Source organism: Periplaneta americana, chromosome 16 (assembly GCF_040183065.1).
Source record: "Periplaneta americana isolate PAMFEO1 chromosome 16, P.americana_PAMFEO1_priV1, whole genome shotgun sequence".
Taxonomy (NCBI): Eukaryota; Metazoa; Arthropoda; class Insecta; order Blattodea; family Blattidae; genus Periplaneta; species Periplaneta americana.
Genome location: NC_091132.1, coordinates 117,503,228 through 117,531,071, shown reverse-complemented (window position 1 = coordinate 117,531,071; position 27,844 = coordinate 117,503,228).

Sequence of the window (27,844 nt, the reverse complement as noted above, 5' to 3'; positions counted from 1 at the left end):
ACCCTTTTCCATGAAAAAAATGTTAGTGCAAACACTCGTGATGTCCCATTTCGATTACTGTGATATTACTGACCTAAGCGTTACTTCGGCGCAGAGACAGCAACGTGTTCATAATATGTGCGTCCGTTTCGTCTGCAATATTCGCCGGGCTGATCACGTAACATCAGCCCTCGACATGTTGTCCTGGCTCCGTCTAGAAGATCGTAGGAAAATCCACTGTCTTTCCCTTCTCTTTCACATATTGCATTTCTCCACTCCTGTCTATCTTGCGTCTCGTTTTAAAAATTTATCCACCCATCATAACCTAGACACACGATCAAAACACTCCTCGATATTATCCATTCCCTCCCACCGAACATCCTCATATTCATCTTCTCTCACTGTGGTTGTTCCTCGGCTTTGGAATTCCCTACCGAGTAACGTCAGGGACTGTCAGACATCAAACCAATTTAAGAACAGGCTAACGAAATATTTTTCTAACAATTCTTGTTAACAATAATAGCTGTTTCAGGTTTCTCAATGTTTAATGGTTATATATATCACAGATAGGCCTAAATATCTAAATTATTTCACTATTACTATTATTATTATTATTATTATTATTATTACTATTATTATTATTATAACTATTTCTTACCAATGTTTATTATTGTCACACTAACATTACTTATCCAATTTTCATTATTTACTTTCATGTTGTTTTATGGTCTAGATATTAATGTAATAACTATATAAGCAATTGTATTCAATTAGAATTAGAGTCTGGCTGGGCGGAAGAGAAGGCCTACTGGCCTTAGCTCTGCCAGATTAAATAAATAAATAAATAAATAATAATAATTATTATTATTATTAGTATTATTATTATTTATTCCGTCTTTGTCCCTCCACCAATCAAACTGAAATCAAAACTCGATTATTCTTTTGTTTCTGGATCGTCATTATGAATCCATGTGCCATTCGCAGTTATAAACCCATAAAAATATTTACAAGAAACATCTCCAAAACGTTGGTAAAGCCATTTGGAAATCGTCATGTAGAGATTCATTTAGAACATTTTTTCATATCAAGATCATTATATACGACGTGAAAGACACATTCAGAGGCAAATTTCCAAGTTTGTGATAAACGTTTGAGACAAATTCCTTAATAATCCAAAATTATGTGGTACACTGCATCGGTATTTTCTGTAGTGGTCACAGAATGAGGTCTCCAAACACGGCGTTCATATTTTATATTCGTTCTTCCTTTGTTAAATTCCGCTATATCATTTTTATGGTGCCATACGAAGACCAATGATTCCTCTATGTATCCATAAGAGCCTTTCAAATTTCCTTGCCGGACAGCCCATTCAAAAAGTTTTTCACCGATGGATACGTACTTTATGTTATCAAAATAAATTTATTTTCAACATAGTGTTTTTAAAAGTGCACAATACAGATTTGGCTAAACTTTTCATCACCAAACATGGAGTAACCAGCATATAGGTAATTAAGTATGGACACTTCGCGTCGGTACCTTTGATGTAGCAGGACTGATTTCAATGACCTTCAAACCAGTTTGAGCGTGAGATTCTGCTTTCTCCCTAGAGTTGGTGCTGACATCACACCAGCTAGTAGTCGACACAGCGGAAATATAACACATATAATTAATACATCTAGGTGCATTATGTACTCAAATAAAATAAATTGGATCCATAAAATAATAAATCCGTCATTAACTGTAATGTCTAGACTCTAGAGTTCCTTTATAATGAGAGTTGAGACGTTGACCCCAACAACATTAAAATATGTAATGATTTGATAGCACAGAAAATAGAAAAAACAAAACTCTTATGAGAAGTAAAACCATATACCTATATTATAAAAGGTAAAAGGTAAAGGTATCCCCGTAACATGCCATGAAGGCATTTGGGGGGCATGGAGGTAGAGCCCCATGCTTTCCATGACCTCGGCCTATATTATATTGTATACAAATATTAAACGAATTCGATACTTAATTTCATAATGTATTATATTATTTTATAATATAATTTATGCTCGGCCATGCCGAAATGTAGTAATTATACGCCTGGTAGTAGGCCTTTAAAGGACCTCGTTAAAGCACACCTATTCATTAAAGTTCAGGTGTTCCACCAATCAGAAAATACCATTGTAGCAATATGAAAGCGCAAGTATCGATCATTCTCGGAAATGCTACGTTTCATAAACATACTCGCGTCGACATTTGTTTCTCGGAAAAAATCAATACTTTCGCGTCTGCGCACATCTCACAATTTACGAGGTATTGCACAAGGTCAGTTCCGCTCCTCAGTCAGATAAGAATAACATGAATACTTATGAATAATTTCAAGTTAGAAATATGGTCGAGCATAAAAAGTCGTATGAAACTTGACTATAATGGTAATTAAGACGCGAGTATGTTTATGAAACGAGCGCTTGCGCTTGTTTCATAATTTTCATACGAGCGTCTTAATTACTACCATTATAGGCTCGTTGCATAATGTACTATTATTATATCTGAAATACAAAAAAAATATATATTATTACAACTAGTTTGCCACTGAGAAATAAGGAAAAGCTGTTAACTTGAATTTATCTGAAGCAAAGCATTACTGGATTATGCAATAAGGTAGGCGATGTTTGGATCCTGTATCTCAACTCTATTCTCAATTATTATCTTAGCGTATGCTCGATTACACTAACCTCTAACGCTTGAAAGTAGAACTAAACGCCGGCACACAGAGAAACAAACACACAGGAGAATTCGCTCACTGTCCATTCTTTATAATCCCTATTCACTGGAGTAACAACAATATTCTCTTTTCCATGGTAACCGCTTTCATTTTTGTTATATATAAACGAAGGTCCAAGGCTATCAAATTTATATCTCTTATTATATGCAATTTTATTCTACTTTGGCCGCAGTATAAGCAATAGCTAAGGGCAACAGATTTGGAAACCACATTCATGTGATTTAATTCAGCTTAAGGCAAGAAAGTTTTTCCGTTGCCAATGTGATATTTTGAGTCGTCTCACGTACAAGCTCGTTGTCGCACTCACATGCTCTTTGTTGGTCTTTACTACCAGAATTAATAATATTACTTACGGTTCATTCTGGTTACAACATTATAAAGATTTGTGGACCGATAACACCAGTACTAATGAAGTCCCACATAATAATATATCTGAATTACAGTTTAAAACTCCAGAAGTAAACGAATTAGACTACTTGACAATTTGACAATGAAAGAACTCGAGGAAGTGTTGCTTTCATTCAAAAATAAAAAGAGGAGTCCAACTACAGATAGAATTAATATAGAACTATTAAAATATGCTTCCACTGAATTTAAATCTAGATTTCTAAATCTACTAAATATATGTTGGATAACGTGTGAGATACCAAGACAGTGGAAAGAAGCTCAAGTATATTCTATTTTTAAAAAAGGTGATAGGACTGATTGTAACAACTATCGAGGCATAAGTCTTCTTAATACTCCTTACAAAATATATTCTAAAATATTACCAAGAAGATTGGGAGTAATTTCTGAAACATTATTAAATGAGGATCAACATGGCTTTAGAAAAGGAAGATCGTGCTCAGACTGTGTTTCCATTTTAAAACAAGTAATAGAGAAACACAAAGAGTTCAATTTGTCAACTCATATTCTATTTCTCGATTATATAAAAGCTTTTGACAAAGTTCTCAGACAAAAATTATGGGAAATAATGCATGACAAAGGGTATCCCAGACATATAATAGAAGTAATAAAAGAAATGTACAATGGCACAATAATATGTATAACTACTGTAATACCAATGGAAGATCTGAACTAATCAATCAGGGAGTACGTCAAGGTTGTCCACTGTCCCCAACCCTTTTTAACATAATAATATTGACGATGCTAAAAATCAATGGCAAATACAACTAGGTTATAATTTTAAATTGGGACAAATTCTTTTAAATTCTATTTTATTTGCTGACGATCAAGTAATCCTCGCAACTTCTGAAAAAGAACTACAAAGAAAAGCATTTCAATTACAAGAAATTATGCTACGTTACAATCTACATATCTCAACAAACAAATAAAAAATAATGGCATTTGAGGGAAAATATCCTATTAGACCAAAAATAGTCCTAAAAAACAAATCAATAGAACAAGTAAGATGTTTCAATTATTTAGGATGCTTATTATCTTATGAAAAAGAGAAAGACCTAGATAATAAATTATCAAAGTTCCAGCATATGTGCGGAAGAATTCAAAGAACCTTGCGTAACAAAACCAGGAAAGAGACAATGATGAGATTCTATAAGGTTTTGGCAGTTCCACTTGCAACATATGGAAGTGAAAAACTGGACATTAAATAAATCTGGAAAAAGGAAGATCTAAACGCCTGAAATGCGTTTCTTAACAAGGATAGCAGGATACACTCTAAGGCAGTAGTGTCAGAGTTGTAAGCTCCGAAACCGGTTGTGGTGCTAGAGACGTCCAGTCGGAGCGTGAACTTGCTTATGTCTGTGGAAGCACCGGAGCTCGCAACGAGTTATAGTGGAGCGCTCCGCTCCGTTTAGGCTGTGTCTGACAACGCTGCTCTAAGGGATAATATTCTTCGCAATACCGATATTAGAGAACAATTACAAATATATGGATTAGTAAACAAACTGACAGACAATAAACTAAAATGGTTTCAACATATAGACCGAATGGAGACATCTCGACTATCAAAACAGGCGTTACAATATAGACCTAGAGGCAGACGTTCCGTTGGACGCCCCATGACCAGGTGGAGGGATATGCTTTGAGTCGGCACAGACTTATAGACTAACTTTGAAGTAGAAGAAGAAGAAGAAGAAGAAGAAGAAGCCTTACGGTTCATACTGTATATATGCACATCTCAAACATCGACTCTAGTGATTCAAAGTGTTATATTACAGAACTAAGTTACACAGTTGTACTTCAAGAACATTCTTCGCTCAAATGGGAAACACCATTAGCGCAATATGTGAGCAAATTCTCAGACGCGAAATGGGAGCAGGCAATGATACAATCCAAACGGTAATTAATAATCACTCAATCATTCACAGCGTCATTAGCCATACATCAGTTCAATACAGAATTCAAAATAAATCGGGACATTTTCAATGCAATAGTGATATATAACATTACTTTGTAATTATATTACAGGAGTCGAGAATGAAAACTCGACCTGCACAAGAAAATCAGATTTTGAAAAATAACTGACTTTAGAATTTTCTATTTGTTTACAAGGTATAGGGCGACTTCTTACCAAAGATATTAAAACTTATTTCTCAATAGTCGTTCTGAGAGAGAAAAATAAATCGTCCGGCCTTAATTAAGGATGACCACGAGGATCCGGAAATTAATAGCAAATAAATATATTTCATTAAATATAAATATTGTTATGAAAATAAAATGTAATAATTAAGCACCATTGATTATATCAATAATTATAGAATAAAAACTTATAACATGACTTTAAAATTATACTTATGAATAAAAGATTTTATTTAAAATTAGCATATCCTTAATTAAGACCTTCTGAGTGGTATAAATGAAATTGTATAATCTGCAGGTAATCTTTAAGAATTTGTGAGATGATTTTTTGAATTTCAAAAGATGGTACTGATAATTGTTTTAAAAAATTATCTGTAAATTTTAGTAAAGAACTTCGAGCACCAAAAAATAAACCTGTCACTGAAAAATTGAAGAGAGGGATGTTATACTTGGCACTAAGTAGAGGACAAAAGAGACTATAAGGTACATTTCTTCTCTGTTCTTTTGTTTGCACTCATTCTAATTCCATTATCATTGCACTATACCTCGAATAATTTCTGTATTTAAGAAGGGACATCTGTCTCGTGTACTACTTAAATTTCGTTTTTCATTTAAACCATGCCTATGAGATTGAATTCTCTATTATGATAAAGTCCTAAAGGCCAATTTTTAAGGGAGGACGTGAATGAAGTCTATCGTTATGGAGCAACGATTAGCACGTCTGGCCCTGAAACAAGCGGGCCCGGGTTCAAATCCTGGTTGGAACAAGTTACCTGGTTGAGGGCATTCCCTTAACCCATTAAGAACAAATGCTGGGTAACTTTCGTCGCTGGACCCTGCACTCATTTCGCCGACATTATCACCTTCATCTCACAGAGACGCTAGATAAGCAGAGCAGATGATAAAGCGTCGTAAAATTACAGACTAACTGACATTGATGAAATTTCGGTCATTTTTCGAGAAAATCTAATGTTGTTGTTCTTATTTTTAAAGAAAAATAATAATCAGAGACCTTTCAGTTAAATGTTGGCCAAATTTTATCAACATAGTCTAATCATTCTCAAAAATAGCTGATTAGTGAAATTTGATCATTTTTCCAGAAAAGATACTTTTCTCGTAAAAACAATATGTTAACGGCTTATGAGCGAACATGTCAACGGACCAGTTATTACTACCGGTTCAAGAAGTAAATTGTTTGTGCTCTATTTTCTTTGAACGAGATGGCAGTACGGAAATTTCGCAAAATCTTGCTAGAGTAGCACAGACAACAACATGTACAGCCGCTATGATAGCCATCCAACTTTCCAGAAGTTTTGTTCCTATTTCGCTGCAGCGTGACGTCATTGCTGTCCACCAGTCCGGTGAGATTCGGAATACACTGTATGTAAGTTAAGCGACTACTGTCAATGTGTTACGCTTACTGCCACTGAGATGTATGTATTCAGGGAACTGATAATAGACGGCAAACGTCAGAGTACAAACCCATGAGACGAAAGACGTTCCAGAAATATGATGGCTGTTTACACTAATCTTCAACAGTGAAATTGAAAATTTAAAAGGAATGTTCTTTTGCAGATGGCAATTAGGTCCTTGAGTAGTACTCTAGAACTCACATCGAAATAAGAAGAAAATTGTTAAATGTTGATTATCATTTGAATAACTGTCCACTTTTGAAAAGTCCAGCTAGAAAATTTCCGCTCGAAAACACTTTTTTTCTCAGAACTGAAAAAAATAAATCGCTATTTTCATAACGTAAAGGCCAACATCAAACAAAATGTGTTAAAAATGTCACAAGACTTCCTAATGTTCTAGAATACAATGCGTAAGACAAAAAAAAAAAAAAAAAAAAAAAAGAATTAATTCAGGCGTTGCTATCGGCCAACTTGATATTAAATTCCTTCGCTCGTAATTTCAGATTTGTCCCGCACATGCTAAATTAAAGCTATACAAAGGGATTTAATTTTCAGAACTGTGATATGGGGGGATTTCAATGTTGGAATTCGGGTCATGCAGTTCTGAGCGCGCATACCAGCTCAATACTCTCATTATTTTACTTCCCAACACTAATAAAGTGCGATACTGCACATAGCAGTGACAGACATCTCCCTTTGATTTGTTTATTAATACCACTAGTACTGAGTGATGAAATCTGAATTTCGGTTAGTAAAAAATGTTTTGTAAAATATTCTTAATCATATTTGAATTTCCATAGAGAATAATTAACTGCAGTGAAATTTCTTTCTGCATTTGAACACTCCAACACTCTCCATAATGTGATTCATTGTTATCTCCCTCTAGAAAATTAGGACACCACTTGTGTTTACGTGACGCCGAATCAATCGTCTGCCCGCGGTCTGTCCAAAGATTGGTTGATGGCATTGGTAGTGGATTAAGACGCGTAAATATGCATAAGAGACACCGGGGCCGCAAAGTCTTTGCTTGCCAGACGATGTCTTAACGACTAATGAAATCTATAAGGAACGACATCACGACTACAAGGGGTATGTTATACGGATTTGATGGCTGGAGAGGAATGTGTGGTATGGCGGTAGGTGGAGCCGAGCGGCACAGTCAGCAGGCAACTTGTGTCATCATGGGTGAACAAAAATCTAAATTGGAATGAAATACATAGGAATGCTCCATATCTCGGCCGTTAAACACTACTCCTACAGTGCACACCTTTTATCTTTCCTCGCTCGCATGTGTACAGGTGCGCTGTGCACTGCTGCGTTCGCTCTATATCCGCGAGCGTGGAAAGATAAAATGTATGCACTGGACAGTATATTACAAGAGTTTATTTTCTCAAAATTCAAAGAACTGTATCGTAGTTTGTCACTGGATATAAGAGACCATAACTCGAAGTTTTATATACATGCTTATAGGCCCATTCACAATGAAAATTAAACATAACCGTAACATAAACACAGAAGTTTACGGCCAGGCTACCAAAATGGGATCTTTCACAATTATTCACATAAACACTGACATTAACATTACCGTAAGACGTTAACATGAAAGTTTGCAAACTCCAAACTTTCATTCTCCATGCTTACGTGATTTGCAAACAGAACACAATCGTGGAGCGCTGAAGTATACGACAGAATATGAGGAAATGGCGTAGTTGTTATGTGTCCATGGTTACCAAGTATGTTTGCTGTTATGTTTATGTTCCCATCGTGAATGATGGTATGACTTCTTGATTTTACCGTAATGTTTACATTCTTAATTTAACGATTACGTTATAATTAATTTTCATTGTGAACGAGCCTTAATTCTTTTATCAGCCTAGTACATTCAATTCTTTTCGAATATAGATACATTTTAACTTGTCAGATATCATTGTCGTTGTTTTCCTCCTCCTCCTCATAACCACCACCACCACCACCACCACCACCTCCATCAGCATCATCTCATCATCATCATCATGAATGCATTTGTCCTTGTTGTTCACTTTAATAACACTTACATTAACTTTCTAAAAATTAAAACTTGAAATAAAAGTCTTAAAAATGTCGAACTATAGGCCTACTGATGCTGACACTATAGACTACACTGCTGTCGAAACGGTATCGTCTGTTAATATTCTTAACACTTTTAAGGTTTAAATTTAAAAAGTTTTATATCATGAATGCATGTTTCATTTTTATGCTCGTTTGATTTTGAATCAAGGCTGAAGCTACATAAGGTAGCGCAGTAAGTATAAGGCTGAGAAACGACGGGCCTAATGTATTAAAAAAAAGGCTAAAGCTTAACAATACAGAACGAAAATGCAAGACAAGAGATGGGAGATGTGTGTCTGCTTCATTTTGAAAATGTGTAGCTGGAAAAGCTGCCATTTGATGCAGACCTTATGAATCTATATTTCGTCTCTCCACACAACTTACAAAAGAAAAATGCATAAAACGTAAAAATGCACGGAATTTCTTTCCTCTTTAGAACAGAACGCAGAGGTCAGCAGCTGAGACAAGAAGGGCGCACAAGTAGAGGCTTCAATGCAAAGATATCATCAAAATACCCAACCATAAAAAAGTGCATAAAATTTAACGTTTCTGTTCGTAACGAACTTCATACTAAAAGTGCATATCTCTGAGCTTTTGTTGTCATTCCTGTCAGCGATCTGACTTCATGCATATTTTAATGCGCAGTTTCATTTCACGTCTGTTCATAGTTTATATTTTCTGCGCAAGCGACATTTCAATGCATACGTTATCAATTAGTCTTACCTACGAAGGAAACTCCAAAGAAAAGATAAATTGTGTGCAGCATTTGTACATCAGCAAATATATTATTCAGTATTTAATACAAACAAATATAACGATGGTGTTTTGTAAAAGGGCCTTATAATTTTTGTGGTTTTACGTTAATGGGACAGGATGGTATTTTTTTAAACTTTTTTCATATTTGGTGTAAAATATTAATATTTTGTATGTACAGAACTCATAGCTGTGGCAATTCAACCAAATAAAAATAGTTTGAAAAAAAATTATTTTGGGGCCTAAATTTGAAAAAAAAAAATATATATATATATATATATATATATATATATATATATATATATATATATATATATATATTCAATGCAGGATTGTACTAAAACCGATATATCTAAACCGTTTTAAAAGATGTATTCAAACAGTTTTTTGCAATGTATTTGCAAAATCATGTTCTACAAACTTTCTGAAACAGAATTTTGATATTAGTCCCTACGTTTGTAAAATAAACAATTAAAATTTAATAATAATTTTCTGATTTCCTTTCTTGCAAACAAACGGACATATTTTTAAAATGAAATCAATTAACAAAATTCTCTTACAGAGAAAAGTTTCCTAATAGTCTAAAGAATGTGTGTACTCAATTTCATGCATGTATCTTTAATAGTTCAGAAATTATATCCATTTTTGTCTGGCAATGTAGCAAAAAAAAAAAAAGTTACTGGAAACCGATAAAAGCGGGCGTGTGATTTAAAAATCCATAGCGCAGGAAGTTTAAAAATGGCAACTCAACATCCGATATGGGCACAAATACCCACAAAATGTTATGCAATGCATTCCACACATATCAAAGGGTATTTTAAAGAAAAAACAATTTTTTTTAATTGAATTTACCGGAAACAACAATAAAAGTGGGCGTGTGATTTAAAAATCCATAACGCAGGAAGTTTAAAAATGGCGACTCAACATCCGATAAGGGCACAAATACCCACAAAATGTTATGCTATGCATTCCACACATATCACAGAGTATTTTAAAGATTTTTTTTAAATTCACTCATTTTTCGCCAAAAAATACCATCCTCTCCCCCTAATAAATAGATATAAATTACTTCTCCATTGACTCATTTTCTTAATGTATGAATAATTGCGGAAAATATTGCAAATACGCTACTGAGATAAAGAAAGTAACATATTTTATAAAATGGCTAAAATATTTGAATCACTAATATATAAACAAATTTATACTTACGTAGCAACATCAATTTCACATGGTCAACATGGGTTTATGATTGGAAGATCAACTATTACAAATTTACTAAATTTCACTGTTTGTTTCAACCCAACTAGATAATAAATTACAAGTTGATGTTATTAATAGGCAACAGATTTTCAGAAAGCATTTGGTAAGGTTGACCACGATATTCTTTTATTAAAATTGAAACAATCTGGATTTTGTTTCTCATTGCTATCGTTAATTAAATCTTACTTGAAAGGAAGAGTACAAGTTGTGAACTTTCATGGATATACTTCTAAGCCTTTTACGGTAAATTGTGGTGTGCCTCAAGGTTCCAATCTTGGTCCATTATTGTTTTCATTGTTTGTTAATGATATTGTGAATTGTGTACAATATTCTAAAATTTTATTATTTGCGGATGATATTAAATTGTATACAGAAATCAAAACTATATCAGATTGTAAGCTACTTCAAAAAGATATAACAAACTTACATATTTGGAGTATTAATAATAAATTGTTATTTAATATTAATAAGTGTATACATATGACCTTTTCTAGATTGAAAAATACAATTAAATTTTCATATAAAATAGAGGCAAACGTTTTACCAGCAGAAAATGAACATAAAGATTTAGGTATATTATTTAGGAGTAATTTTACATTTCATAGTCATATTAATAATATCATAAATTTGTCCTATAAAAGTTTAGGTTTTGTTATGAGAAATTCTTGTAAATTTAAAGTCAAAATTATAATAATTTTGCATAATTCCATTGTTCGATCTAAATTAGAGTATGCTGCGGTTATCTGGAACCCAGTTACTAACAAATATATTCTGTTACTAGAAAAAATTCAAAATAAATTTGTGAAATGGTTATATTACAGACTTTATAATAATTTTATTATCCTACCTATGAGAGTTATGCTACAATGCTTCAACATTTCCATTTTACTAGTTTGCAAATTAGACGAAATTGTCATTCTTTAAACTTTCTTTATAAAATTATTAACAATAAGTTGGACTGTTTTGGTTTATTTTATTATATAACATTATATGCACCTAAGCTTAATACAAAATTTCGAAATTTATTTTACATACCAAGGGCAAATACTGAATCCTACAAAAACTCCCCAGTTTTCCAAATGTTAGTTATACAATAAATTACATCCTCACCCTAATGTTGATATTTTCAATATGAATTTCTCTAGATACAGAATTATTTGTTATCATATTTTACATAATATTGTTGTTGGTTAATTTGAAGCTACTTTCACACCTTATTTCAATTTCTCTTTTTTTTTTTGTTTCAGTTTTTAATAAGTGTATGTTTCCTTTTACTTGTTTATGTTTTATAAATTGGTTGGTCAGTCTTGTCATCTAGTCTTCTGTCAAAAAATCTGAAAGTTAGAATTTATAAAACAGTTATATTACCGGTTGTTCTGTATGGTTGTGAAACTTGGACTCTCACTTTGAGAGAGGAACAGAGATTAAGGGTGTTTGAGAATAAGGCTCTTAGGAAAATATTTTGGGCTAAGAGGGATGAAGTTACAGGAGAATGGAGAAAGTTACACAACGCAGAGCTGCACGCATTGTATTCTTCACCTGACAAAATTAGGAACATTAAATCCAGACGTTTGAGATGGGCAGGACATGTAGCACGTATGGGCGAATCCAGAAATGCATATAGAGTGTTAGTTGGGAGGCCGGAGGGAAAAAGACCTTTGAGGAGGCCGAGACGTAGGTGGGAAGATAATATTAAAATGGATTTGAGGTAGGTGGGATATGATGATAGAGACTGGATTAATCTTGCTCAGGATAGGGAACAATGGCGGGCTTATGTGAGGGCGGTAATGAACCTTAATGTTCCTTAAAAGCCAGTAAGTAAGTTGGTCAGTCTTGAACATGTAATTAGACCTTTTGATACTGTTGACAGTGCCCTGTTTACAAAACATCATCGATATGCAACCAGGGTGCGAATTAATATTTCTGATGAGGGGGGATAAAATCCTAGATAGAGAATACCATACATATAATTATTATTATCCTCATTCGATACGGCTCAACGCTTGGTCGCACTGAGTTGCTTGTCTTGCATCTTGATCATAATAATAATTATATCCATGAGCAGGCTTCAGATAAGATGTGTAATTCCGAAGTAACTGATTGTTCTCAGCTTGCCGGTGTTGATGATGCATCAATATTATTTTATTTACTTACTTTATAGCCTACTGTACTTTATAAAGTATACTTCTATTAAAACAATTATGTTTTGTGAGGGGGATAGAAGTTATTCTTGGCAGGGATGTTAATATGAATTTACGAGAGGAGAATAACTTTCCAACAGGGGGGAAACCTCCCCCATCCCCCCGTTAATTCGCACCCTGTATGTAGCCGTATTTAGTTTATGTTCGAAATACTCACTTAACTCTTACACTTCCGATAGCGTGTGAAATATTTCGGATATATACAAACCGACAATTACAAGTTAAATTACATCGAAAGGAATCTCTGATACACGTAATGTATTTTTTGTACATGGAATAATTTTCAAGATATTAGAGTAAACTTTATTTTTTAAGTGGGAACCAACTATATTTTGTAGTACAAATGTTGCGTCAGCTCTGTCTAATAACACTACTAGTATGTCGACTGTTTGAATGTTTCATTTTTCATTTGTATTTATACCTGTATCTTGCATTTGTATCTGTTTTTATCTCCATTTTTGTTATGTTATAAGCAAATATATTTACTTTGTCCTGTAATTGGTGCTTTGCCCGGTTATAGATATAAATAAATACATAATATTCCGTTTCTCGTTCCAAAGGAGCCACTGGAAATAAACCTCGTTTATAATAAAAATAATTAATATTCAAAGAACACAATTTTACAGTCATAGTATTAGCATTATGGTTTACCCATGTTTCAGTTTCAGTTTCTTTTTAACTTGACTCCGTAACAGGAAGCAACAGATGAAGTCGCGAATAATAATAATAATAATAATAATAATAATAATAATAATAATAACACTGGTCTGCTTGCATGGCTTTGTTGTTTTAAAAAATATTATTGTTTCTAAATCAGAATTTCATGCTGATTGCATTTTCGTGCACCATGTCAGAATGTATCACAATTCAAAATTTTGATTTTCTAATGTTTTTCATAATAGCGTAAATCCTTATTATTTTTCTGCCCTTAACATTCGTTAAAACAATTATTTGAAAGTCACGACATTTTACAATTTAAAATTGGTTACTTAAAATGTGAAAGAATACTGGGTGCTCATTTGAAAGTGTGTCATGACGTCACTGTTGTGAGTCAGCGATTTGAAGCGAGTTTCAGCTTTCATGTCAGAGAAGTTGCCTATTAATCAAGGCGTTCAATCTGAACATGAGAACATGTACGATATAACTTGAACGTCGTAGCAACAGATGGCGGTCTGTACGGTCTGTGTGCTACCATAACCTCTTTCGAACTGTGTTTTGCGCGGGCAAGTCGTACGCAGGCTATTTCTTATCATCGGTTGCGTACCACAACATTCCACAACACAAATCAAATGGTCCGTGTCCGTGTTGACCGACCAAGTTAATGTCAACAAATACTGTACGTAAGTAATCGTCATAACCCTCTCCCCATATCCCGACAGTAAGAAAAAAACTCACGTCAGTACGTGTTTCCAAACAGGTCACATTCCTGCCACTACCGGCGTTACCGTACGTATCGGTAAGTTCTCATCTGAATGAACGCCGTACTTGCTAGGCAACTTCTCTAGCACATCGGTAATACGCCTCTGCGGAAGTGTAGGACGATTGAATTCTCTAGGCTCATCGGCTAGCCATATGACGGACGACATACAGCGAGCCATGACACACTTTGAACTGAACACCCAGTATTCTTCGCCGAATAATATCACCGACTAGCTACATATTACACTAATCAGACTTCAGATGCATACAAACAATTGTTCTTCCTCTGACATGTATCGTCAAGTGAGATATAATGCCTGACAACAGATGTACATAATTATCAGCCAAAATCTCAATCAGAGGTAATTTATCACACAAATAATAAAGTTTAAGAACATATATTGTAGAAACTGCTATAGGGATTTAAGGAAAAATATAAAAAAAGAATAATATTATTCGCAATTTCAGCTTCTACAATGATTCGGCTAAACTTTACAATCAATAAAAAGCGCAAATCTACAATGATCTATGTCTATTATATTTCATATCTATTATACAGTGCACAGTTCCTCAAATAACTAGAGATAATAAGTAGTTGATAAAGATGTACTAGCCATGTTTAATCAGTGAATATGATATAATAACAGAAGTAATTAATTGTAACAAAATTTCAAAGAAAACAACTAGCTCTGCTAAAGCTGCAAAAGCGTCCATATGAGGAAGAAAATTGGTTAATCTACAATATGAAACAGACCTCCGCTTTAATTTTCTGTAACAAAAAAGGCAACATAAAACCAGAGGCAAGTTATCGTGCCCTTAATTGCGGTGGGCGGTTTAGTATGGCCAATGAAGACAGCATTTCCATCCTGTAAGGGCTGATCGTAAAATCTGATTTCCATATTACTGCAGCAGGGAACCGACGTGGGAAGGGAACATGTAATTTGATTTTGTGCTGGGAGAATATACGACTAGAGGGAGAACAGAGCTTTCACGCTCTCATCAACAACCTGATATACGAAAACGAGAGAAGATATTCTTCAATTTCTCATTATACAGTATAAAGCATAAAGGGAGTATTTTAGGTCCTTTAATTCCACTGGGCATAATTTACTTCATAGCCTCTAAAGAAAAACAAACATATCACTTTGAGAGCTAGCGTTTTGTTCATATTTCAATCCTAGGAAATATAACTTCATTCATTCATATTGTTGTACCCAAGGACAGGTCTTTCACTGCAAAATCAACATTCTCCAATCTTTTCTATTTATCACCTTCTTCTTAGTCTCTCTTCTTCTGTCCCGAACTTTTCTTTTGTTGACCGGGCTATTTCATATGAAATCGATCAGTAAAAAACCTCGCATTTTTTTATACCGGTACTCTAATTTTTCCCTATTTATAAAAGGTGCTGAGGAGAGTGCATTTTCAAAAATACTCTATCGAAAGTCAAACGGTTTTCGTATTATTGAGCGACTAATTTGGCGTATTTTATAAAAAAACAAGCCTCTTTCAGCGCTCAGAACTCTGGAACCATTTACTGCAGAACATTGAACGAGAACTCATTTTGAAGCTGACCTTTGGTAGGTTACGTTAAGAAGTAATCCTTATTTTTATTGTATACAAAGAGACAGGTAATCTGATTTTACTTACTTTTAGGCTTTTTGGCCATTTGTAAAAATGTAAAAAAATACAGAGAAAAAACCTTGCATTATTACGAGAGATTCGGCATTGTTTGCTTAGTGGTACGGCAATAAGTTTCGAGGGTATTAAATAGATTATTTTCACACGCCTAGACTTGAACGGCGCAGTATCGCACGCACTGGCCGAGAGCTGAAGTTAAGCGAGCGTTGGGCGTCATTTTACACCTGTGTTTGTGAAAACCTGTGATAAAGATAGCACAGCCATGACTGCTAGATGACACATCACGTGTTTATGTCTCCTGGCCTTGCTTACCTCGGCTAGCTCCCGCCTCACAGTCAGCTGGTTACTTCACGCGCGTACTATTTATTTTCTTTATTTGATATTTTCAGTACTTTCTTATCAACGTGCCATCAGTAAAAAATATCTGTTTATTTGTACTATCAATGCGGAATCTAACTATATATTTTTAAAATATTTTTTTCTTGGCAAAGGCGACTTAATGAGGAAAAATCTAAATTTCTCCATTTCCACAAAAAGTAAGAAAATTTATTTATTTGTCAATATACACTTTAATTTCTCAGCATCAAAATAAACCATGATTTTGATCATGGGGTGAACGGGTTTCGGAGCTACAACAGTTTAAAGTTGCAAATTTTCTGAAAATACGATAAATTTAAATATTTTTAATTTAAACACTATGAAGTTCTGATGCCTCAAACTTTGCACAAAGCATTGTATCACAGTTCTCTACGTACAAAAAAGTTTTACTGTATTTAGAAATTGCAAGGTCAATTTTCTCTATATTTCGGTCGGTTTGAGATGGAATAGCTCGTCCATTCCTCCCAGTGCATCCTATAGTCGGCAGTTTCATAGCCAGTGGCCTACCCAGTTCCTTTTTCTCTTCCTGATTAGTTTCAGCATTATTCTTTCTAGTACAGCTTCGTTTCTTTTAGATAATATCAATAATATAACTACTCACAGCACCATTATTGTTACTGTAACATAATTACAGACCACAGCTGTGGAGTAACGGTTAGCGCGCCTGGCCGTGTAAACAGGTGGCCCGGGTTCGAATCCCGGTGGGGGCAAGTTATCTGCTTGTGGTTTTTTTCCGGGGTTTTCCCTCAACAAAATATGAGTAAATGCTAGGTAACTATCGGTGCTGGATCCCGGACTCATTTCACCGGCATTATCACCTTCATCTCATTCAGACGCTAAATAACCTAAGATATTGATATAGCGTCGCAAAATAACCTAGGCCTACTAAGTTATATATATATATATATATAATTTTGGCTATTATTGCTTCAATATACTGTATACCTAGCACTTTATAATATTAACCTAGCTATACCTTTGGATTAACGATTGAGAACCGGAAACACCATTTGCTACCCCCTTCCATGACTGGAGTTCGATGATACTGGCGTAAAATACAAACAAATCATTTTACTAGGTATAGGAGGGAAGAAAAGTAGTTCATCTATTTACGTAAACTAGGAAATATCGCGATTTTGAGTTTGGTAATTTTCATTAGGTTTTTGTTTATTCAAAACACAGTACTGTATTAACAATAAGTGTTTTTACTCACGAACTGAGCTATCCATTCGGACGTATTCATTATGCAGTGTATATTATACTGTCTATAGCACATTATCGTGCAATATAGAGAATGAAGTTAAATTGAAAAATAATCATAATATGGATATTTAAACACATTTTTGAAAATGGTGGCCGTTCATTTCGATACAGGCTTCAGTTTTGTTGTGCATACTATCGCACTATAGCCTACTGTACCTAATGCAATTACCAGTTTCGTCCTTCGTACTAGTAAATCTTGTTGAAATAATGATATATCTACTCTATAAAAGAGTACCTTACGTACTGTAAATTCAATCTTCATTTCTGTCCGATCCAAAAAGATAAAATCACTGAGACATGCTATGTGGTGTCCGTCCAAGTGGTTTTGTCGCATGGTCGTAGAAAGGGGGGAAATCACGTGACAGTTAATTACTTATCAAGGACCTTTTATTTAAGTCATTTTAAACAGTTGTATAATATTACGTAGACATCCAATTCCTAACAGAAATTAATGTTTTCAGAAAAGAGCTAAGACAGCCCAGCCACTAGCCTTTACGAAGGGGCGAGCAGAAGCGGGTGGGGGAAACCGGGATGCGACGTAAGGAAACGGACGACAGTACCTGTGCGAAAATATGATTCAATATTGAAAGCTCTTTCGTCACTGGAAAACGCGAACATATTTCTGGAACGTACTATACTCACTAAATCAGTACTGTTTGCTATGACAGTTAAGGCGACTTTGAATGCATACACGGCCTTGGTTCTGTGTGGAAAACGGATGGACGTTTACTAGTAGAGGGGGTGGGAGTGAAGTACATTAAAAAACTCAGGTACAATAAAAATTCAAGTAAAAATAAAATGATGTCCCTGTACAAAGATTGTGAAAAATGTTTATTGAAATTAAGAAACCTGAATACAGTGTATGTTTTATGCTTTGTTACTTCACTGGTCACAGCTGTTATACTGCGTTTCCTTTACACACCTCGCGGTTTGTACGCTATCTAAATTAAGATCACAAAAAGTTAACGCAGGACAAGACAAATGGACTCACTAGCCCACGTTGAAAAGAATTGCTTCCTGCTGATCTGGCAGTTAATACCAGCGAGAATTAACTTTTTTGTTATTGAAATGTATGTTTCTCTGTTTACTGTACAAGACCGAATGCCTCTTATGATTATTTTATACTCTCAAAAAGGCAATAGCAAAGATTTGCACAGAATTTTTCATGTGTCAAAGTACTCATTGTCCTATAGTGTTTGACCTTGTCAGAAAATTGAGAGAGACAAGAAGAGTACAAGTCACCGGCGTAGATCAGTCGGTAGGGTGCTTGCTTGCCGATCAGGAGTTGCGCTCGGACGCGGGTTCGATCCCCGCTTGGGCTGATTATCTCGTTGGGTTTTAGGAGATTTTCCCCAACTATAAGGCAAAGGTCTGTGACGAATCTTCGGCCTCATCTCGACAAATATCACCTCGCTATCACTAATCCCATCGACGTAGTTAACACAGCGTCGTTAAATAACGAAGTTAAAAAAAGAGTAGGCCTACAAAACAAAAAGTGTATGAAGATCCGACATATTTTGACCCGGAAATTCTAAAAGATATATGGTAGCCTTGTAGCCATACTTCGTGCACAACGTTTTCAAACAAAAGTACGATATTCTATTTCGATATAAAGTTATAATAGGGACCGGATTTTTATGTAATTACATATTATATTCCTTTCAACCTAACCGTATATAAATAACAAATCTTTGCGAATCTTGCAATTATCATTAATATATTAAAATTTACACACATTTACCCCACATTACATATTATGTCTTGGTATTACATAAATCTACATATTTAGGCGTTATATTCATTTTTAATCCTCTAAAAGGAAAAAAAAAAAATTCTGCTGCGGAAGTTTACAATAAAAACGCCTTTTTACCTACCCAAGAAAGGATATATTTCGGGACGAAACATAACGTCTTTAGTTCCAGGAAGTAATATAGGCATTCACTCATACCGCCCACTGTAAATGAGTGAACAAAAGGCAACCGTTCTCATACAACTACCTTGTATTGTAAAAATCACTCAGAAAGAAGCGTTGTCTTCATGCGGTGGAGTGCGACGAGGACCACATGATTTGTCTCGAACTATAATAATTGTTCTGCACACGTCTTAACAAGCCGTTCCCATGCAATTTGCAACCTTACCCACCCTCTTCCTTATTCTTCCAGGGAAAACCCGTGTCAAGTCCGACATGAGCCGCAATAAAGTAGCCGACTCTTGGAAAGAAGGTGTAGTAAAGGAACAAACTGGAAAATTGTTGAAAGATTAAAACAAACAGCTGTTCAGGTTATTGCTTGACCTCTTTACTTTAAATTTAGTAGACCTATAAGGAAATGGGATTTTCCGAGCAATTAGAAAGTATGGTTCTCGGCTAGAATAATCCTACCCTTCTGAATGAGACAGGAATGTCACTTTTCAAACAACACTTTGTAAATGCCTATAGTTTGAGGTTTTAGTAGGTACTTTTTTTCTTACAGGGAGCAGGTAAAATGCATGTGTCTCACATCTCTTATTTTTTCCTAATCCAGTAAAGTGAAACAGTGCTTCCAGTACTCAACAGTACTGCCATTTATTTCACTCAGTTTTCTAGTTGTAGTACTTACAGTATAAAATGCAAGTGAGTCCCTGTATCTTCAACCCTAACGACAAAAATAAAATCATGGATTGCAATGGACGAAGGTTTGATTACAGAGGAAAAATAGTAATGTGTCAAGGAGGCGGTAAAAAGTCGGGTGCTCTATGAAATCACAACTGGAGAGTCTTACCTGTCCTATACCTATCAATTATTTTCACGATTTTACATATTTTGGTACATATTCAGCTTATTATTCTTACATAAATATGTACATATTTCACACCTTAATATTACAAAAAATTCCGGTCCCTAATTATAAATATGGCTCACTGTACTATGTCATTGGAAAACATATCCAAGCTACTTTTCTACCCATGCATCTCCCGAGTAGGCTTATGCATGCACAAACTGTATGTAAAGACAAGAGTGAAATTTGCTTTCGTATTCGCTTTATAGCTCCCTCCTACTGTGATCTTGTGGCAGACGGCCTTCAGTCCTTAACAGTCGAGGTTCATGGCGTTCACGATATTGATTCAGTGTCTGAAGAAAAGCTGTTCCTTGCCACAGCAACGGACGTTACGGTCAAAACAGAAATTCCTTTCTACTTAGTCCACTGGGCAACGTGCTTGAGTCTGTGGTCAATGCTTAGTCATTTCTTTGTTGCAGCTGTGGCCGGAATAAACAGACGGCAGGCAAACTAAACTGAAAGTGCGTTTCTGTACTACGTTGGCGGTTTCCTGCACACGGCGTACAGCCTGCTATAAACACATATCATACATTTATACGAATAATACGCGGCTTAAAACTGCCTGTGCAACTCATGTAGAATATTTCCATGGCTATCTTTAAGACGGGTAATTACTGTGTTCTCAGAATTAAGGAGTACATAGATGGATGATGTGGCAGGGGAAGGAGAATATGATGAAGATGCAGAAGAAAGAGATTACGCTGGAGGAGAATAATAATAAGAAAAGGTGGTGGACTAGGGCAGTGTTCCGCAACCTTTTTCTATTCACGGCAGACCCTACACAGGCCTAGACTCAACACGGCACACCAAAATGTTAATCCCCTCAAAAACATAAAATGTGACTCTTAATGTAATCAAATTTATTATTATTATTATTATTATTATTATTATTATTATTAAAAAGAAATACTCTTCAATTTATTAACAATTTATGAATTTCACTGTAGAAATTCACATTTCTATTACTAATATTAAAGTAAATAACTTTATTCATATCTTCAATGTAGCTGCACACAGGTGGTTGATCCGTGGTGGAATCGTTTGACAGTGCAAGCCTGATTTCTTCATTGATGGATTTGAGTCTCTCCTTCTTTGATGTTTTAATTTCAGTTAACGTCAAGGAGCCCACTTCAAACATATGTGTAGTTGAAATTGGCAATAACATATTAACTGCCATCTCGGAGACAACCAGCTACCTACTCACTCCTATTCACAACCAAAATGTTTCCAAAGGCACTTCGAGAAGTTTTAATGTCAGTGTTTGTCTGCTTTTAAATCTGCCAGTTCCTCTTGTACGAGTATATTATTCGGAAGATGGTTCGAATTCACAACGAATGGATCACGAACCCAGTCGAAATCTTGAACACTTTCTCCAAAAAAAATTCAACTTCTGCTGCAAGATTACTACATGTTCTTTAAGTCCATCAACACTTATCTACCGTCAGCAAGGGGCCATACAGTTGAGAACATCTCAAACCACCGATTTTAAATAATCTCTATCCACAAATTCAGTTTATTCACACGTTCTTGAATCTCATCCATCCCAGTCAGAACATTTTCGTTCTTACCTTGTATTTATCTGTTAAGCTCATTCAAATGTACGAAAATATCGAAAAGTTATTCCAACTTAGATACCCATTCATCATCTGCAAATAAATCTGCCTGCTCATGTCCTCAATACTAAAAAATGCAAGTACGGTACCTCCTCTTTAAGTTCAAACATTCGTGCTAAGTCTTTACATCGTGATAACCATCGCACTTCTGTATGTAGCAGGAGCGTAATGTGATCTGATCCATTTCCTGACACAAAACGGAAAAAGCCTCATATTTAGGGGCCGCGATCTGATGAAATTCACGACTTTTACTACTTTGTCCATCACAATTTTCAGAGGAGATGGCAAAGACTTAGCAACAATGGCTTCGCGGTGAATGAGACAATGGTTCCTATGTATGTTAGGATTTACTTCACGTAGCCTACTTTAGCCACGAATCCTTTCACTCGGCCTGTCATAGAAGGGCCTCCTCTATACAAACACTAACGCAATCTCCCATGTTAATTCATTACGGACCACATATTACTTACTTACTTACTTACTGGCTTTTAAGGAACCCGAAGGTTCATTGCAGCCCTCACATAAGCCCGCCCTTGGTCCCTATCCTGAGCAAGATTAATCCAGTCTCTATCAGCATATCCCACCTCCCTCAAATCCATTTTAATGTTATCTTCCCATCTACGTCTCGGTCTCTCCAAAGGTCTTTTTCCCTCCGGCCTCCCAACTAACACTCTATATGCATTTCTGGATTCGCCCGTACATGCTACATGCCCTTCCCTTCTCAAACGTCTGGATTTAATGTTCCTAATTATGTCTGATGAGGAATATAATGCGTGCAGTTCTGTGTTGTGTAACTTTCTCCATTCTCCTGTAACTTCATCCCTTTTAGCCCCAAATATTTTTCTAAGCACCTTATTCTCAAACACCCTTAACCTATATTCCTCTCTCAAAGTGAGAGTCCAAGTTTCACAACCATAAAGAACAACCGGTAATATAAGTGTTTTATAAATTCTAACTTTCAGATTTTTTGACAGCAGAGTGAATGATAAAAGCTTCTCAACCGAATAATAACAGGCATTTCCAATATTTATTCTTTGTTTAATTTCCTCCCGAGTATCATTTATATTTGTTACTGTTGCTCCAAGATATTTGAACTTCTCCACCTCTTCAAAAGATAAATTTCCAATTTTTATATTTCCATTTCGTACAATATTCTGGTCACGAGACATAATCATATACTTTGTCTTTTCGGGATTTACTTCCAAACCTATCTCTTTACTTGCTTCAAGTAAAATTCCCGTATTTTCCCTAATCGTTTGTGGATTTTCTCCTAACATATTCACGTCATCCGCATAGACAAGAAGCTGATGTAACCCGTTCAATTCCAAACCTTCTCTGTTATCCTAGACTTTCCTAATGGCATATTCTAGAACAAAGTTAAAAAGTAAAGGTGATAGTGCATCTCCTTGCTTTAGCCCACAATGAATTGGAAACGCATCTGACAGAAACTGACCTATACCGACTCTGCTGTACGTTTCACTGAGACACATTTTAATAACTCGAACTAGTTTCTTGGGAATGCCAAATTCAATAAGAATATCATATAAAACTTCTCTCTTAACGGAGTCATATGCCTTTTTGAAATCTATGAATAACTGATGCACTGTACCCTTATACTCCTATTTTTCTCCATTATCTGTCGAATCCCAAGTACCTTATATGCTAATGATCCCTCGCTCCCTCCGGGGTTTGGTCCAGGCACTCTGACATGACAATATTACAAATTATTCGTGACAAAATGCTAAGTATAATACTTTTATTGCGAATTTTTTTTAAACTAAATGCGAAATTCCATGGCCAATAAATATTGTTAATAAAAATAAATTATGTCTTTACATAAAGTCTATTATACCACAGTTTGCAAAGCAGTAACACACTTTACCGATAGAGGTAACACTTGCACTTGGTGTTGGAAAGAAGAAAGGTCTCTAAAATTCTCGCCACATTCTAGAGGTTGTAAGGTAGGATATAAAAAGTGAGGAGGTTAGAAGGTATTCTATTCCCTCGTCCCCAGTGCTCTGCATTCCAGCCAGACATATATTCACAAGAGGAACGCGGGAGGGCGGACGGGTGCTGTACAAAAGTCCGCAATACAGATAATGCTCAAATGTAGCCAGTGCTACATATCATCAAAGGCTTCTCTCTGTGAACTACGTGTATGAGTGTGCATACACTCACACAGAGAAGTAGCCTGCAGACAGACAGGCAGCAAGGCACACTTGCCTGAATTGTACTTGCTCTTGTCTAGTTAAGAAAAGCTTTGTTTCGAATTCTTCCACTTCTGTTAAGAAAAGATTATCCTATTCTACTTTTTATTATTCTAGCTTTTCTTCTTCTGTTTTCTTTCCATTGCTCGTCTTCATTTTCGTTTTCTTTTGTCTTCGTTGTCCATCTCTCTTATTCTTCGAACCCGTGAACCTCGACTCAAATGACATGTTGATGATAATGATAATAATAATAATAATAATAATAATAATAATAATAATAATAATAATAATAATAATAATAGTTTATTTCAACTGGCAGATTTAAGGCCATTCGGCCTTCTCTTCCACTCAACCAGTATGATAGAAAATTACTACAATGCTATGAATACAACATAATACAATACAATACAATTCAAAGCAATACAATACTACAATACAAGACAATATAATACATAATTAATATAATACAATGACAATTCTTTTTATCTTCACAACACCAATAAAATAATTATGTAATAATAATAATAATAATAATAATAATAATAATAATAATAATAATAATGATGATAATAGTAATAATAGTCATACCTAATAGTACATAATGCAACGAGCCTATAATGGTAGTAATTAAGACGCGAGTATGTTTATTTATGAAACGAGCGCAAGCAAGTTTCATAATTTTCATACGAGCGTCTTAATTACCATTATAGGCAAGTTTCATACAACTTTTTATGCTCGACCATATTTCTAACTTGAAATTATTCATAAGTATTCATGTTATGGTTATCTAAGTGAAGAGCGGAACTGACCTTCTAAATTGTGAGATGTGCGCAGAGGCGAAAGTATTGATTTTTTCCGAGGAACGAATATCATTGACCTTGATATAATCTAGAGAATAACATGAACATTAATCTTGATATAAAACCTGGAAATTGATTTAGAATTGAAAAACGAGATGACAATTTGAATTTATTTTAATATTATTTACAATTAACGCTAATTATTATAGTAACAGAACATAAGTTTCTGCGACAGTATTGGATTTCCAGCCTCCGTGACGTTTCGCTAGTTGTCTTTCGATTGCATATCCGAGAATAATCGATACTTGCGCTTTTATAATGTTACAATGGTGATTTCTCATTGGCTGAACAACTGAACTGTAATGAATAGGTGTTCTTTAATGAGGTACATTAAAGGGCTACTACCAGGTGTATAATTACTACATTTCGGCATGTTAGAGCATATATTAAATTAAATTATTAAAATCGATCACATAACTTCAATAGACTGCGCCCGTAAGAAATCGTTAAGCCTTTTCTTGAAAGTGGTTATTGTCTGGCAGCCCCTAATTTTCTGAGGTAGAGAATTCCATTCACGGGGGACTGAGACAGTAAAAGAGGATGAATAGTGGGATGTTCTATGGGCAGGAATTGCTACGGGAACGAAGATAATTTGGAGAAGAAGTGTGGAGAACTCGAAACAGAAGAGAGAGCGAATGAAGTGTTTTACGGTTATTAAGTTGCAGCCAGGATAAAGATTTGAACGAGGGTGTAATATGGTCAAGTTTGTGAGCATTGCTGATGAATCTGACACACATATTGTGCACACGCTGCAGCTTGTTCGAAAGGTCAGTTGTCAAGTTTGTAAGTATTACGTCGCAATAGTCAAACAGTGGTATACGAGGGTTTGCACGAAAGTCTGTTTTAATTCTGCCGGGATGAAGTTTCTGAATGGGTTAAAAGAATGCATAGTAGGGTAAAGTTGCCTAATTCCGTGATAGGTTTCTTTCACTGAATGTCATGGGATTGGGTATCTTGCTAGGAAGTTCACCGATGTCTCAAAAGTAGGCGAAAGGTGCACTCTTTTCAAGAAAGATGTCTGGCGCTATGGTTGAACGGTAAAGTTTTGACTGGCATTCAATTTTACAAAATGTATCGCGGGATTAGGCAGCTTTACCCTATAGCACACGTATTTGGCATTCCCAATTTAAATTTTCGTCCAAGAAAATGCCAAGGTTACTAACGACGGAATGGTACGGAATAGTGGCATTATTTACTGTAATAATTGGAATATGTCTGTTGTTCATTGTGTTCAGTAGTCTCTTATATCCAATTATTATAGCTTGTGACTCACTAGCATTTAACCCAAGTCCGAACTTATGACGACTGCACAAATTTATTGACGATTATTCTTTGGTTTTTCCGGAGAATTTCCTTATTTTCATTTCACATTCACTGACACTATATTACTACAATGCAGACTTAGGAACAATATAAGTTGCAAGCACTGCTGTTTATTGGATGCTGTTAAATTTCTTCCCTTGGGACTTGGAGATTAAAAGTTATAAGCGATGTATCCGTTGGCAGCCGCTTTGCAAGCACCTGCTCCATTTTATATTACACCCCGTGTTTTATGTTGTACGCTAGTCCCTTTTATATATAGTTCTGAAATTTTCACTTTGAGATAATTTATTTTGCTAAGGATTCTTCACTTCTTCTGTGAATTTGAATTCAAGTACGGTATACTTCTGAAAACAGTACAATAACTAATATACGTTTATTATTTCTTTAATGAATTACCGTAGTATGTGGAACTAATTTGCTAGTATACATTTACTGTTATATTGACAACTCTACATTTTGCAGAATGCAAAGAAAATAGTGGCTTGTAGCAGAAACTGCTGCTTGATAGAGATTGAGAACCACAATAAAATGCTACTTATGATGAAGATGATGATGACGATGATGATAATAATGGTAACAAATAAAATAACACATGGTTTTGTCGCAAATACAGCAATCTTTGTGCTTCAACTCTACTGTACTGATCTACTAAATATTGTTGGAAAATTTTTTATTGATGTAGCTTAGGCCTAAGTGAATAATCTTCCCTAACTGTAATTCTATAAATAAACGAACTGAAGTAGAGTTAAGTTAGTTTTAGTCCTTTGAAGTTAAAATGTTACAAAGTTGTTGTAATGTTTATAATTTTAAAGAAGAATTTCTGAAATGTTCACCTCTAATTAGATTAGCTAGGGTTGAAAGTATAAAACAAAGTTGATCATACGATGGTAAGCAATTTTCAGGAGGCAATAAATCATATGTATCTATGAATTTGTCCTTGGATTTTAAAACAGTAGGGTCCTAGTCCTGGAATGTAATTTTATTTGCAGAAAATGATGCAAATGTCATTGAACTGTTGTATTCCCTAATGTTGTTAATTAAATTTTAATCATTAGACATAAGTTCTTTGAGTTCATTATTTGTACTCGGCTCAGGGAAGGAAATTAGACCATTATGGCAGCATGAATTATAATGCCCGTTAACGATCTCTCCCTTAAAATGAAAGGCTTGTCAAAGACTATATTTTTCGTTCATTGGACCAACATCGTAATATGCAATACTGCCTTCTTGCATGATTTCATTATTAGAAACCTTGTTACAAACAACATTATTTCTGCATAGTCGTTTATGAGTTCTTGATGCAGTAATACTCGTATTTCT